This window comes from Numida meleagris, chromosome 5 (assembly GCF_002078875.1).
Source record: "Numida meleagris isolate 19003 breed g44 Domestic line chromosome 5, NumMel1.0, whole genome shotgun sequence".
In the NCBI taxonomy this organism is placed as follows: Eukaryota; Metazoa; Chordata; class Aves; order Galliformes; family Numididae; genus Numida; species Numida meleagris.
The window spans coordinates 39,161,861-39,175,368 of NC_034413.1; the positions used below are offsets into that span (position 1 = coordinate 39,161,861).

Below are 13,508 nucleotides of genomic sequence, written 5' to 3' on the forward strand. Positions count from 1 at the left end.
ATAAGCCAAAATCTTAGAGGGGAGGCAACAGTGTTGCCAGTTTCTTCCTCTTCCACTCTGGAAATCCATGTTTCCATAATAAATTCATCTTCTGTATGAATGAGAGCCTCTCATTTGTTTCAGCCTGAGTTTGCCTGTGTGATCCCAGTCTGTGAGCAACTTGCCGGCTTCTCCTCTTCAATAGTTCCATTCATTCGGGCCATAAAATCTGAATAAAATTCACGTATTATTTTTTTTTACTTTAGTGTATCATAAATGGCTTTAAAAATATAGTAGCTGTTGATTTTGCCTTAGTTGATTGTACCTTGGTCTTTATTTTAGTAGTGATCTTTGTAAAATTGATGGAGTACATTCCTCTTATCTTGGTTTGACAGCATATGAAGAGTGACCATTAAATATAAACTGTCGTTTCAGAGTGAGATTCCTTCCTATCAGAAGTATTTTTATTTTGGTGAAGAGACTACCTCTAAGGAAGCAGATTAAGGAGGAAATTTAGACATGAGAGGAAATACACTTCTGTCCATTTTCCCTATTGTCAATCACAGCAATCTTTGTGGTTCTAATCCCTGTACTACATTCATCTGCAGGGTATTTCATGGTGTAGAATCTTTATTTCCTTCTAATTATCATTTTTCTTATTTGTAGCATTGATAATTTAAAAATAACAATCTAAGCTGAGATCAATCCAAGTACAGAATACAGGAAAAGTTTAAAGTCCATGGCCTTTCTGCCAGTTGCCCAGCAAATGAGATCCTGTACTCGACTCTATATTTTTCAGCCAAAGGCTGTAAGATCAGCAAATGGCACAATATGAGCCTTATTCTTGTGTCAATTACTGCAGTGAAAATGGAAAACAGAGCAGCTGCAGCCGATGAGTACCCTTGAAATGGTCAAGAACTGCAAATGTATTTGCCATTCTGCTCAGCACAACTGGTTTACGTATGTGCACCCTCTCTGGAAAACTGCTCTGCAGAGCTTAGTAATTTTCTTCCTACTGTGAGGGGATGTTATACAGGGTTGTTTATTACAAACTTGAATGGAATTGAAAGCCAAAGTATATAGACAACTTGCATCAGAGATGGCCTTATGATGAAAGTGCACAGCATGTCTTGCTCTTGAGATACCTGAAATAGACTCCTGTGTTCTGGGAAGAATGTAACAAGGCTGAACCACAAGAAATACCACAGATCTCCACTTAGATATAAAGGAAAAACCACAATAAAAAGCATCAATTTGTCACTGTTCTGACTTCTGATCAACTGCAATTCCTTTACGGTAGCAGATTGTGTATGAATAACTGAAATTAACTTGCCATTAAACAATTTTTCACAGTTCATGCTTAAAACTGACACCACTATCAACTGAGATGTGAAGCATGGTCTGCAAGTCTGTAATCTGACTGTGCTGTGTGGCCATATAACTGGTTGGAATTCCTTTTCCTTGTTCTCTTGATTAACAAAGACTGCAACAGCAACACGAAATGCTTATCAAGCTTGTAAGCCATCCTGTTATTATATGCAATCCAGTCTTTTTCTAGCCATCTGAAATTGTGTATATTGGATATGAGGCTCTTTAAGGCTGTCTCAGTGATTTTCCTGATTCAGATGCTGAAACTGAGCTCTAGTAAGCCAGTAGTCAGCTGAATTAGCATTGTGCTGCTTGTGCCTGGAAGCTGATTGTATTGAAGGAATAGTTTCCCAAAGATCACCAGAAAAGCAATTCTGACAGTGTTTCTGGCTTTATAAAAAGCAGGAGGATAGGTAGATTCTGTTCTCAAAAACCTCCAGCACAGATTCAAACCCCACCTTCAAGTTCAGTTTAAGTACACGGGCACTTCTGAAGTCTTAGGCTCTTAAATTCTAAATTCGTAGGTCTGTTAAAGACAATTTTAGAATTACCCTCACTGTTACCAGTTTTCTCATCTTTCAAAGCTTAGCAAGCTTTGTCCTCAGCTTGATTCTTTTTTTCAAAGCTTTTTCTGTCTGTTGTACAAGATGAAAAGCTGCAAAAAGAAAATGTGTGTGGAGAGGGCACAATAGATAAAGCATAGTTACACAGCAGTTGAATTTGAAAGACATAGTCAGTCCTTTAATGTCTGCTTTCAGCGTTGTAAAACACTATCCTCCACAATAATCTCTTAAGTGCTTTATCTGATGCTGGCGCTCAGTGCTGGTTGGTACAAACAGTGCTAACACCTTGGCTAAACTGATGGTTGGCAAGTTCTGTATTGTTTATAGAGTCTCTGCCACAAAAATGCTTATTCTAACAAGAAATATTGAACTGCTCCAAAAAGTTCCTATTTTTAAATTAAAAAATTAGTGTTGAACTAAACCCAAGTGGCGTGTGGAGTTTTTGCTGAGTGTAACTCCTGCATACGTGTGTCGAGCCCTGAAGCACTGTGTAAATGCAATTAGAAAATTGTATTACAGCATTTTGGTTATGAGGAATTGATTTTTAAGCATCTGACTTCTGATCAGAGAGCAAAAGTTCTTGTGAGGACTCAATTTTTGGCATGGAGGTTTTATAAGCAAGAGTTTTCAAACAAAGGTCATTATGAAAGAAAGACCATCAGTTGAAGGGATTATAAAAAGTTAAACTTCTTTTAAACTGGAATTCTGATTAATAAGATGTGCTTTAAACTGCCAGCAAATTTTGCAGTACCCAGTAGTTTGTGCTGAATTCCTTTTTATGATAAAGTTACGTCAAATTCTCTGTCTGTATGAGGGAATGAAGATTCCCTGACAACTTTGTCTCATCGTGGACTAAAAAAGTGTAATGAAATGCTTTAAACCAGGGATTCTATTACAACAGCAAGGGCTTGGTAAAGTTAAAAATAAACAAATCCCAAAGAGCCTTTCCAATTCTATCTTCTTAATGATATTATGTCAGTAGTACTTACTGCTGTTTGAAAATAACTTCTGAAAGCCTTATTTTATCGGAAATTCTGCTCTAAATAGAGAAATGGGACACATAGAATAGAAAAAGATTTTTGTTGTACAGGCAGTTTTCAGTGCAGTTGATTTCAATGCACGATTCTATGGTAAACAGAGGTAAATTTGACTTTGAGAAATTAGTTCCAGATGCAGACTGGAACTAATCCACTCTTTAGCAGAACTTGTGGTTGGGCTTTATATAACCAGTAGTGACTTCACTTCAATTGAGACATACACTCTTCCCAGAGAGGCTTTGGATGCCCCATCCCTGGAGGTGCTCAAGGCCAGGTTGGCTGGGCTTTGGGCAGCCTGATCTGGTGCCTGATTTAGTGCTTGGCAACTCTGCCCTGGTACAGGGGTTGGAACTAAATGATCTTTAGGTCCCTTCCAACCCAAGCCATTCTATCTGATTGGAGAACTGGGATTTTTGTTCCTTTTTTAGTTGCATGTATCTTAAATCTGAGCATCTTAAAATCACTTCTATTGCTTGAAAACTGTCCTAACTCAATTAATTATAATCATGGTGAAACTGAACTATATGAATGAGGCAGATGAAATTGCTCAGTTGCACAGGGTTATATTTTTGGAGCACTTCACCCTTTCATAACACTGCATGCTTTCCTTTCTTTCCTCTGTAGCTGATGAGTGCCTATTCTGCTTTAGCCTATAATGCATCTTTTGAGGCATGATGTTCCAGGGAAGTCCTTGTGCTGTAGATATTTGAGATCAAAGCCAGGATCTATCAAATGTAGTAAGGAAAACACCTTACAGCCAGTTTAGTACATAAATATGTTTCAAGAAGAGGATAAAAGTTACTCAGCTAGCAACAATTATGCAACGTACAATGGAAGATGGTGGATGTATCTACAGCACAAATTAATTCATTTTATGAAGTGGACTCATTTAAGAGACATAAAAAGAATTGCATTATACTATTGCTGTGAATATCAAACAGCCATTTCAGGTAGTTTGCATTTGTAATTCTCCTTAGAATATTAGATGTAGGAAATGTTCCTGTTGCTCAATTACACTTAACTTGGCAAATTAATTCAGGCAAAATGTGGATGCCCTATTCAATTCTAAAGTTAACTTTTCACAGCATATGGCATTGCTAGTGAATCCAGACAACTTGGTTTAATGCATAAATCATAGCTGTATTGCTATGAATAAATACATTATTCAAAGGTACACTAAAACTAGGGTATAGCTCAGTAGTGTTTGCCTAACTATACATACATAAAAATACATTTTATATATATATATAATATAGTTCGGATTAACAGCAAAGAAAGCAATAGGGCAAACCCTGCAAGATCCCCAACCCTTGTCTAGTGACAGGACAAGAGGCAACAGGCACAAATTGGAGCACCATAAAATAAGGGATCCAGCTTCTTATGCTGTCATATGTTTTGTATGTGAAGGTCCCTGGGATTTCAGTGGGCTGTGCTCTGTTCTTTCCAGTTGCCCTAAAGGTTGTGGGGTAGGCATTAGTTACTACCTCTGGGTTTTATACAGTGAACTCGAAAGTGAGCTGAAACACTGACTTCTTTGTTCCCTGGAGCTCAGCACACTGAGCCACATGGTTCTCCGCCGGAGGAGACTGAAGGACAGTTTATGGGAGGAGTGGATAGCATGTGGTTTCCGTTTTATTTTGCTGTCTGCTTACTCTATGTCTATCAAAGGCAGAGAAATAAGAGAACTCCTAATGCATCTTCCTGGATGATCACAAAGCAGCAGTCTAGCTGCTAGAGAGAGTGCTTCTCATATCAAATAAGGAAGTGTGATCATCAAAAAATGAGAGAATATTATTGATGTGTATTAAAAAGACTGATGCAATGGAGTACGATATCCTGCCAGCTGTGGTTTAGAAATCTCCCATCTTTATCTGTATTGTGAAGCAGGAAAACCCATAATCAGTGCAGGGCATGGAAGTGATGGAGAAGGAAGTAATTTGAAGTGTTCTTTCATTTCCCTTCACGCAAAGGCCCTGGGGGATCAGTTCAGTTCTTCATTTGAATAAGAGCTGGCATCTGACAGGCTGTATCCAGAAAATAGATGTAAAAAAAATCTGGGCTGTGAGAATAGAGCATAAATTATTTTTTTATGATTTGATCTTTAACATGTAAGACTTTACTAATGCAGGGAGGTTTCTCCCTCATCTGGTAGTAGACAAGTTACATGGACACAGCCAAAGTCTGTTCCTGCACCTGCAAACATTAGTGTGCTGAACCAACAGTTTCTGCACATTTCGTTCACTGCACTTTGTGGTTCTTCCCACCTTCTATTTCTGAGAGATTTTAGTAATTCTGGACCTTAACTGTGCTCCACAGTCAAGTGACAGTAGCTTTCTGGAATGGCAGATAGTATGAAGCACTGATACAGAAACTGTTATCTACACAGAAGTCATAACACCACCCCTGAAAATGTCTGCTATGCATTTTCAAGTGCACTGAACAAATATTCCAAAGGGAAAGGGCATGTGTTATTGCAGTCCTGGGACTGCAACACTCTGCTTATTAGCAGAATCATAAGATAAAATATATCCGGTATTTATTCAGCTTTTCTGAATGAAGAGTATTATCACTCTGCAGCACCGCATTATGCAGAGCCCTGATATTCTATATAGTTTCTGTCAAAATAAGCCTCTGTGTATAACTGTGGGCTCCAGATAAGGTCAAAATGTAATGTCACCAGACAACCCCGCCTCTGAAAATGTGCACCAAAAATAAGCCTTGGGATTCCTAAACACAGTTTTGTGAGACAGCTTCTTGGGTTTCTCATTCTGTTCCTCTCAAAACCTTAAGGATGTTGTGTTTTTCCTCCACTCCTATAGCTTCTAACACTCTGATAGCTGCTGAGATGTGTCTGAGTGCCTGGTAAATGCAGGTCAGCTGTGCTCATCAGGATTGAGCAGGACTGTCTCTGTGAAAGAGCACTTACAAACCCGGCCACTGAGGTTCCCAGCCCTGCAGGGTTTGCATGTGTGAGCTGCTTATGGAGCAAAGGCCCCAGTGCTCCAGAAATTATTGGTCCATTTCTTGGAATGAAGTGTCCACAGTTGACAAAGAGGGCAAAATAGTTTTGTGGCAAAATCCCAGGGCAAATAGGACAAGGGAGGAAAAAGGGAAATGTGGAAGGTGGTCTTGCAAATGGTCTTACTTGTTTGACTTGTGCAAATGTCATTAATTGTTAGAGCACATAAATGGTCATTCCCATGTTAATACCCAGTTGCGGGTCACTGCAGTAGCTGGGTTTTCATCAACACAGATGACTGTTTCCCTTTCCTAACAAACTGAGCATCATGTTAATGCTTAGAAATATCAAAACTTGTTTGGTTTTACTATTGCAGCAGAACACTATACTACAAATTTGGATAAATTCTTAATATTTTTTGTGTGCAATTATGACATTTATTACAGGTCAAATGGCTAAGATGTACATGAGAAGACATTTATTTTATCAGCATGGAAAAGGAGAAACACCCTTCACTGAAATATTGAAGCAGAATGCAGGAGCTCATTAGATGTGTTTCCTGTGTCACCTGAGTGTGAACTTGTACCAAAGGAAATCAGGGAGAGATAATGCTACTGCTATTATGCACAGCAATATTGTAACTCAGGAATTAAGTACATGCACCACTTGTTTTCAAGTTTGGTGTCATACTAACCAAGTAAAAAAACCACAGGATATTCTATGAACTTATATGTGAGTTGAAAGGAACCCATAAGGATCATTGAGTTATATGTATGCATATGTATACACACATGAACTTGAAGATGTTTATATTGAGCAAAATGTTTTCCCCAATGAATTTCTAGTATAATCAGTTGTCTTTTGTTATAGCATCAAGTATTTCTTAATTCCACTGAAATCTGAGTTTTGATGAGATGAAAAGGTAAACTAGTGATTCCAATGGATTTCTTGTGGAGGAGGGCATGCAGTCAAATGAATAATGGAGGGGAATTTTTAAAAATTGCAAACTGACCTTTGAAATGTCAGAATTTGGATGTTTCCTGTAATCAACGTTCTGTGATAAATGAGAGCAGTAGATGTAAAGATCCTCAGTTCAAAAGTGTGTGTAATCGAAACCCAATGAGAGATCGATGCCCTTTTGGTGACCTTTTCTGAAAAGGCCAAATGACGACGTTTATGGGAAGCTTTTCTTGTGCTTGGAGGTTGATAACAAATGGATTTATTGCATTTTGGTGTCTCAGCTGTGGAGAAAATCTACATCTGTATGTGCAAGTTTATATAAGTTCATATATATAACATTCACATAACTGTCTGCTTTTTTCATGGAAATTCAAGTGAAGATCTGAGTGCCAAACAAAATTCTTCTCTACTTTTGCATCATTAATCATTAATGATTTCACATGGATAATATAATTACTCCATTCACACTGAATGGGTTTGATGACTAGAGAGACAAGAAAGCTGCTCATACACTTTGCTGTTCTGGTTCTGTACTTGGAGGAGGAAAAAAAAAGACAGGGAGAGAGAAAGACTTGACTACGTAAAATAGCAGATATGACTGGTTGTAGAAACAGATCTGTAGAAAGGTAAACAGTTTTTACTATAGCATCCTAAAAAATTGAACTGTGTTTAAGTTGCATGGAGGACTGCCTCCATAGGAGGAAATAGTGATATGTCTAAGGTGAAAGGCAAGTGAAACATCTAAGTTCAGGCAGCATACACAGTATGTCAAACTGTTGTCTTTCAAAGCAGTGTGGAAAGAATTACCTCCTTCCTTTATGTTTCAGCCTTAACTATGAAATGAGTTTTCAGTAAACGTCTCCTCTAGTAATAGCAGTGATGAGAATAGTAAATTACAGCAATAGAAGTCAGTGATGGCAAACATTTCGTTGCGTATTTTTGTCCTTTATGTAAATTTTCAGTGCTGCACACAATGCACCTTAGCTATAACAAGGACACCTGGCATTTTAATTCACTACTCATACAAAATGTTTGTAAACCTTTCTGTTTGTCGAAAGTAATGAATGCCAGAACTTTGCATGCTCCAACATATTGTTTAACCACAAAGATATAAATGTATTAAGACATTTAATCCGTCAGTGTTAAGTCCTTTAATATGAACACAGAATTTAATAATAATAGCAATTATACAGAGGATGACGTACTGCTTGGACACTAAATCTCTGGTCTTGTTTATCAAGTAAGCAGTAAATATTCAGAAAAATTGCTTTGTTCCTGTGAGCTAATGTTTTACCCACAGTTCGGCACTTTACAAATCTTAGCTTGCTTACAAATAGCAAAGAGCCAATCAGGCACTTGGAGATGCAATTACTGAACTTTGTTTTCATAATGTAGTCTGCAAATGTACATTACATTTCCAGATAGTGAGGTCAGACCGTAGCTGTAAAAATGCCTGTCATGGTAAAATATTTGTGCTTCTAACAGAGAAGAAAATTTTCAGCTGTCAGTGGAGCAGATTAATTCCAAGACTATTTCTGTTTGGTGCTTCTTTCATTCATTCAAACAGAATGTTTTTTCCTGAGGAGATGCTCCATCAGGGATATATTTTTGAGTGAAGTGGAGAAAGGCATTCTAAGACACCTTGAAGCACTAATGCTTTGAAACCTATCTGAAGGTCCTCAGGAAAATGTCTCCATTGATACATGAGAAAACCTGATCTAACTTATGTTTTTTTATCACGTGTCCTTTTGACTTCTCTTTGACGTAGATGAATTCACAAATTTACACTTGTCATGATGCCCCATGTGAAACTGCTGCACTAGTAGAAGAACTGGTGGCTTCATTAGCTCTGTGAGATGGCTGCACTGTAAGAAGAAATCAGACCTAGTTTAAGACAACTGTTGCGTTCTAAGAAGCCGCTTATAAAGTTAAGCTCCAGTTAAGATTTCTCTTACAGAGTTCCAGTTTCTGATATTAGAAATGTGCAATTTGTCTAAGTTCATCCAGAGAAACAACTGCCACACAGTTGGTTGTTGCAGCAAGCTGATGGGAAATACCATCAAATGCCATTATTTGGTCTCCTGACTTGTCTGTGTCTTCTCATTGTCTTTGTCCAGAGATAACAATGATGATAGAGCTCTGTGAACCAGTATAATTGTAACATTTCTGTAGCTTTATCTGAGAATGATGTTCCAGTAGGAAAAAAATGCTGTAGTAATTCATACAGGATACTTTCTACCATTGTTGTATTTTCAGTTGCTGAAAGATGCATAGCACTTAGAAATGCCACTTGGAAAAGTAAAAGCTAGCATCAGTTTTTTTCTTTTCAGTCTTTTTCTCTAGATGTTTCCATAAACAGTTTGTCATTATCATTTTCCTTTCATGAACAGAGCTCAAAATGCTGACGCTGCCATCTTTCAGCTTTGTAGAAATAAACAATTCATGTTCTCACAACACAGTCACTGATTTAGTGCAGAGATCTGTGGATAGGTGATGGCTGCTACTTAAAAAAATGTATTCAGGAGAAGCCATGAATTCTTTTGGGACAATTCCAGAAGTTTGACCCATAGAAAAACTGTGCAAAAAAAAATACTCTGTGGCTCTTCAATGGTTTTACATAATGAGCACTAGACTCAGATCTACTCAGAGCTCACTTCAGTGTTAGGCAATGCAACTTCCCATGAAGATGATCTTTTGCAGTCTGGGCTTGGCTCTGTAGTGTAGCACAAATACTTCCTATTTGCTTGAACTGGATCTGACCTCAGATGAGATGGTCTATGAGCCTGACATAATATAGATTTTTCCATTAGCAGAGAACGGTTGAAAAAAAGCTTATGCAACTTCTTATAGGTAAGCTGGCACAGAGAGGAAGCATGATCAACGCAAAGGGAAAATATCCAAACACAGCTGTGCCACAAATAGCTTTTACAACTTCATCGCCATCTGTTTTCAGTCCAGGCTAGTATATGCACATGTTTTTCTGTATTTTCTTTTGCATAATTGTCAGACCTGCTGGCTGAGAGGTTGGATTTTATTCATGTGAAAGGCAAGAAGGGCTTCTCTGCAAATTGTTGTAACAAAACCATGAGGTTTCGGCTTGGCTGCTGGAAGAAAGCAACTCTGTCTAACAGACTAGGTACCAAAGAGCACCTCACTCTACAAGCAAAATTTAGCACAGCCAGTACACTACAGTTTGCAGGGAAATGCAGCTGTTATCGTAAGCTAAATCTCCCTCCCTGAGGTATCCAAAAAGGCCGTAAGGACCTTTCCTCTCTTTTGCTTCTCATTATTGGAGGTGGGCCACCAGGAGGGAAGGAGAGGATTGGGGTTGGGAGATCTGAGCACCTGCAAACACGATCAGTGACATATGGATGGTGATACAATACTGCAAAGCTGTGCGTGGGAGATTTATAATGGCTTCCTTCAAGTACTCACATTTCAGACCTGGTGGCTGAGCATCTCAAGCAGATGTTTGGCTGCTCCTGTGATTTGAGACCAGGGTGGTGATAAACAGTCTGACATCAAATGAGCAGTAGTGGATTCAGTGACACAGTAACATATTATATGTGGGATGAGCAATTTGCTGAAGATTCAGAGCTAGAGTTCTGACGCTAAGATATCAATCACTTGAGATTTGCATTGAGAGATGTTTGCTTTCTGCCTACAGATAAAAATCTCCTGTGAATAACTTCAGAGATTTGTACGTCAACCTGCTCTGCAACACAAATGTGAGTCAGGAGCTTTTCTTTTCTGCTTTGTCACAAAAAGGTAGATTTTAAATTGCATTTAACATGGATTGGTACACACCATATCCAGATATTCATTATTTATGTATACAAAAGTATATCAGTTTGGGTACCTACATTAATAACTACAGTGCTCTTTTTACAAAACAATGGGAAAAAAAATTAGTTAGAACTGCAGTTTCTTAAAATGTTCCATCTTTGAGACATACCATTTGAAAGCCCTAGTTAATCTTCAGGGACTCTAATGTTATTTTCACATACAATGTATCATGCTTATTGGACACTGAATCTAAACATACAGAAAAATTCAATGTTTAGTCTGTCTGTAGCCCTGTAATAATACGCTGTTAGTATGCAGATAATTTGGGAAGATGAAATCTAATTGATGCCTGTTGTTGTTCAGGGCTATTTCTGCTTGGAACTGCTCACGTATTGCTTTTCCATTCTATGTTGTAATTTGTACAAATCTCTTAGCATTTTGAGTCGATTTTATTTATTTATTTAGCATATGTTGAAACTAATCTGACTGAAGTAGTCAGTGGTACTAGGATTTTCCTAAAATAAACAAGAAATTACCCCCTACCTACCCATTGGACACTTTTCTATTATGAAATTCCACGGATGGGAACTTCTATTCTTGTCCATCAGAATATAGTGCATGGGATCCAGAATCCACTTGCACAAATCTGATCACTGCACCGATGCTTGCCCTCATAACATCACCTCATAGCACAGTTTTTCTTAACAGTAAATAAGGTTACAGTCAAAGCTGGACATATTTTAATCAGCTCTAGATATCTAATTCCACAGAATAAAGCTTAAATAGGGATCCACTGGGGCAGAACGTAGGTTTCATTCTAGTTGCATTTAAATTGGCAGGAATTTTGCAATCATCTCTAATGAGATCTGGTTGCAGAGCTGTTATCCGTATCCCATAGATATTTTACTGAATTGCATTTCATGAGGTTTTGCTGTCTCGTGGTAGATGTTGAAGACACATGCAGGATATTTTCTCTTTTTTTGACTACAAGAGACGCTTTGTGAGACAACTTGGTAACTCAGTAGTGTCTGACTTTTATCAGTGTTAGGAAGAGGAAGTGATCTTATTTAATTATTCCTGCTATGCAGCATATGACATTCTTGATTTGATAGAAAATATAGGTCCAAAATCTTCCTTTGATTCTGTATCAAAACCTTTGTATACTATTGCATGAAGAAGATGGTGCCTTTAGCAGCAAGTAGCTGTATTTTTGTAAGATTCCTTCTCCCTAAGTGGCTGCCGTCATTGGAAGCATTCCAGAATTTATTTTTCAAGTTAGGTTGCTTTGCTTCTTTGGATGTACAAAATACCACTTATTTGCATTTCTGTTAGTGTCTATTCCTCGTGATTCATCGAATCATATCATAGAATGGCCTGGGTTGAAAAGGACCTCAAAGAGTTTCAACCCCGCTGCTGGGTGCAGGGTCGCCAACCACTAGACCAGGCTGCCCAGAGCCACATCCAGCCTGGATTCCTCAAATCTGAACATGAAACATGAAGTACCAATAAAGACACAACAACAATTTTCATGAATACTGACCGTTGTTTATTTCTGGTGGGCTACAAGAAAATAATAGTCTGACAATTCAAAGTGAGTTTGGAGGGGAGAAAAAAAAACGCAGAAAAGATAAAACATTACAGGTAAAGGTCAAAGCAGGCTTGAAGATATAACTTTTATAAAATTAGCATTACTGAGATCAATTATTTAATGGCCAAATTAAAAGAAAAGTTACTATTTAAGTAACTTTTTAGACAGATCTACAGTTCATAGTTGAATAAGCTTTAAGTGCTGCAATTACTATTTGAAATTACACGTAGTTTTCTGTGTTTTTTTAACGTAATCTGTAGGTAGGTGACATAGCAATCAGTACAGAACTACAAAATACCCTTCTCTGGAGTAATGGGCATATTGCTGAGTTCAGCTTGCAAGAAAAGTAGGTCTTTCCTTAAGGTTTTTTTTTTTTTCACAGGAAAAGAGATAATGAAAGAAAAGTATGTCAGGTGCGGGAGTAAATGGGGAAAAAAAATATTTTAGTCTCTGAAAAGAAAGCTTCATGTGTTGTCACTAACCAGTAGATCAAGATGAATTTAATGACCTCATGCACATAGCTTTTATTGCTCTTTGTTTGTGAAAATTCAAATGAGTAGCACTGTTTTCAAATTTAGTTTGTTAAACAAAATTTACAATTATTTTAAAAGTAATGGAAACAATATTAAAAAAATGTAAATGTTTGCAGAACTGGGAGTAGGATTTTCCTTCACATGTTATCTTTTACTTGTCTGCTGTCATTAGAACATACTAAAACTGAGAAATAGATAGAAAAAATGAAAGTGATTTGTACTGATATTTATAAAAGCTATGGGAAAGACTTGTCAGTCCTTTTCCTGCGAAGAAATTGCAAGGGATATCATAAAGGTGTGGTGGACACTGAATCTGAACACGAAGGAAAATCCTGGTGTTAGGCTGTTGATATCCCTGTAAAAATCTAATTTCAATATGCTAAAAATTGGGCAGGATGGATTTTGAATCTTTTTCTTTTATTCTGGACTATTTGTGCTTAGAGTTGATGAAGTGTTATTATTCTGTTCTACATTACTGCAGTTTAAAAAATTTCTCTTAGAATAATTGATTTTGTATTTTATTGTTTTATATTTTATGTCTATGCAAAGGATAAAATATTTGAAGCACAAAGCATTCTTCCTAGATATCCAGCTATGGAAAACAGAAACTGTTATTTTACTAGATTTGCTATAAAGAACAATGTCATCCATATCGGACCGAAAATAATACAAAAGTTATTGTAAAAAAGATATAGTAGATTGAATTGACATAAAACCTAGTAGTTGCCATTGTTG

General features: G+C 37.4%; 1 long non-coding RNA gene across 1 annotated transcript in view; it reads left to right on the top strand.

Moving 5' to 3' along the window:
- The window catches only part of LOC110400205, a 78,036-nt gene that overhangs the window by 46,538 nt on the left and 17,990 nt on the right, over positions 1–13,508 (top strand). The window contains exon 8 of the long non-coding RNA XR_002439699.1: positions 10,534–10,594. This is a non-coding gene — a long non-coding RNA (uncharacterized LOC110400205). The remainder of the gene's footprint in view (positions 1–10,533; positions 10,595–13,508) is intronic.